The sequence below is a fragment of the Echinops telfairi genome, unplaced genomic scaffold, assembly GCF_000313985.2.
Source record: "Echinops telfairi isolate 266 unplaced genomic scaffold, ASM31398v2 ScPeMD7_7468;HRSCAF=8506_1, whole genome shotgun sequence".
NCBI lineage: Eukaryota > Metazoa > Chordata > Mammalia > Afrosoricida > Tenrecidae > Echinops > Echinops telfairi.
In genome coordinates this window covers 1,426,338-1,429,740 of record NW_022111370.1, presented here as the reverse complement: position 1 = coordinate 1,429,740, position 3,403 = coordinate 1,426,338, and positions in this window count along the sequence as shown.

Below are 3,403 nucleotides of genomic sequence, written 5' to 3'. Positions count from 1 at the left end.
TTAAAAAAAAAAGTTCACAGCAAAGTAAAAAAAAAAGATAGCTGTACTGATTTTTAATTCCTTAAGTCCTCAGCTGTACTTTTTACCTCTCATTCTCATTCAAGAACACACTCATTCACTGCCATCAAGTGGCATTCACCTCATTTCCACCGTATAGGACAGGGAAGAACTGACTATGGGTTTCTGAGACTGTAACTCTACAGGAGCAGAAAGCTCCGTCTTTCTTCCATGCAGTAGCTCTTGTTATTGAACTGCTGGCCTTGTGGGGAGCAGCTCAAGTCCTAACCACTATGCCACCAGGGCTCCTCTCATCCAATAAAACATACGTCCTAGGTCACTCAGAAGAGAGGTCATTAGATGAAAGCTCACTTTAGATTCATCCCTTCCAGGACCAAAGGTCCGTAATTCTGCCATGTCTCTGTTCCTTGTAGTTCCCCTCTAAAGGGATGTATCCACTCACTTTGGACTTCCTCAAGACCCCGCTCCATTGTTCATTCCCTTTCCGGAATAGTTTCACAGTTCTGTCCAGGCGTGTTTATTTAAATTAAACTCAAATGCAATTTTACCTATATTCCATCAACAGGTCCTTTTTCCTTTTCCATTCCTAAGAAAATGCTAGAAATCCATGAAAACATTTTTGTTTAAGCGTGATGATTATATAAATATTAGGAAAATGTTTGGAAAATATTCAAATGGTCAAGAATGTGGGTGGCTAAACAAATGAGAGTATCTATAAAAGTCACAAAAATATGCTGCTACTGGGGTTCTATGTCAAACATGTATGAAATTCTTCCAAACATTCTTAGATATGTCTTTGCAATTAGTGGGTGGCTGCAGACAAATTCTCTTGGTAATACACTTGTCTTAGTCTCCTGAGGGTGCTTTTGGAAGAAGGTTTAATCCAACAGTGACTTCAAAGAAGACTTGCTAGACCAGTTAAATTCAAGGTGGATAGGCCAACTCAGACGGTCATGCCAACCATTTTTCAGGATTCCACAGAATAAACTTGCTAGATTCTCTTCAAGGACATAGAATGGTCATCAAACTTATTATGAAGAATTCTTTTAGAAAATGGAAAGTGTTGACAAGAAGAAGGCCAGTGAATATATACATACACACACACACACACACACACACACACACACACACACATATATATATATATATATCTTTTTTTTTTTTTTCATCGTGACAATGGACCTGCTCATTGATTGAGGGTAGCAAGAACAATGCTAAGGGAAATTGTGGTCAAAATTTATCCTATCCACACTACTGCCTTGATTTTGCACCTTCAGATTTCTTTTTGTGCCTGAAACTCCAAGAACCTTGAAAAGGAACAGGATTTGAGGGCCTCAAAGATACCAAAAGTGTCTTTTTGACATGGTAGAAAGCAAAGAGTGCAGAATTTTTCAGAGAGAGGATGAAGAAGAAATCACTAGCTTTAGACTTCTATAGACCTAAATGAAGGATGGGGTGAGAAAAATAGCTTTGCCTGTCGATGTTTTTGTTCAAAATAATGGCATCTATGATTTTGTAGCAATACATTTTTTGTAGCAATACTTTTTTACTTACCTTTGTGTGTTAAGGTGTGTGTGAAGGATGTATATTTAGATGCCCATGTTGATTATAATGTATATATTTTTTATTATGAACATTAAATCAATTTAAACTTACAGTGACACCATGCATCAGAGTACAATAGGCTCATTCAGTTTTCTAGGCTGTTGTCTTTAAGACAGTAGACTGCCAAGTCTTTTCCCTGCAGAGCTTGGGGGTGCATGCAGGCTAATAACCTTTTCATAAGAAGCCACGAATTTAAACAGTTTCCCTCCAGGCCTTGCTAGTTCTCTCTGTCTTGTCTCTCTTCCTGTCTGTCTGTCTCTGTCTCTGTCTCCCTTTCTCTCTCTCCACACCCACACACCCATATATGAACATTCCATATATTACACAGACTCAAACACAAGCATGGTTCAACTGTAAGAACAATTATGATGATGGCAGAGGATCTAGCAGGGGTTTCTTCTGTTGTCCAGAGCGTGGCCTTGTGTTACCAACTGACTGCAAGCTCACAACAGCAGCACCAGTATATATATTAGATGGATACCATGATGTATACAGTTTTGTATAAAAAACAACATGTATATTTTTATTCAAGGATAATGGTCTCAATATTTTCTAACAATCTTTTGTGTATATGTAGAAATATATATATAAGTATAGAAAAGATTAAAATGTTATTTTCTTGAGTATAAACTTGTGTGAATTTAACTTTCTTTGAGGTCTTATGAGTTTTCTCAGTTTCACAGAGCTAACAAAATAGGTAAAACAATGATTGTTTAAAAAATACTTTCTAATAGCCTTATGTTCGCTTCCAAATTACACCTTATTTATTAATTTCCCTCAGATAACCAGCACCATAAGGTTTAATCCTCTAGCTTCACATCTTTCTCACTCATTTACTCCTCATTGAAATGCTAGTTTATCAACCACCTCTTATGGCTCATTAAGAAGTCAGGGAGGGTCCTAGGGAGGTGGTGCCCGAGAAGGCTAAATAGGCAAGAGAGTATTTTCCACCAAGGGCTTGGAATAATAGTCTAAGAAACAAAGAAACCTTTCCATGGTATATAATTACTTAAGTACTAAGTTCACAAAATATTCTGAAATGCCTGTGATGACACCATTTTTATAAATGTCGAACATACAATTATTCCAACTCTCATAAATCAAATATCTCTATCAGCCCCAAATCCATCAAAACACACCAAAATGTTTTTTAAGTAATTTCTGATTAATTACAAGAATAAGCTTTTCGGGTTCCAGAACCATGACCGGAATCTCAATAACAGCTTAATTTATGCTACTTAAAATTAAGACACAAAGAATTAATTTTCAGTAAAGGCAAATATATAAAACAATCTCTGAGTGCTTGGCATTATGTTTTAGAAATGTGCAAAAGTAACATTTCTGTTGAAATAATAACAGGCTTTTAACATAATATTTATTAAAACTCTAATAACAATCAAACTAATTATCTACTATAATCACTTTTCCTTTAGCTAAGGGATTTGTGATGCTTCATGCTGTATGTAAAAGTAGTCAGGCACTGAGTTTGGCAGACGTAACATATTCATCTTAAATATTGTGATCTGTTGATCGCAGGCAATCCATTATAAAGAGATTTTCACTATGGGGTCAGTTCTCCCTACAGGATATAAATTAAGCCAAGCTCATTTTTCTCTGATCCAGTACTCTTCTGATCAGTTGGTCTCTGCTTTCTGGGATGCAAGCCTACTTCTTGAATTGAACATTTAGATCACCAGTTCTTGCAGTCATACAAACCACCAGGAGCCTCCAGTCTGACACCTGGCCAACAGATTTTAGACTTGCCAGCATGCAATTGAAT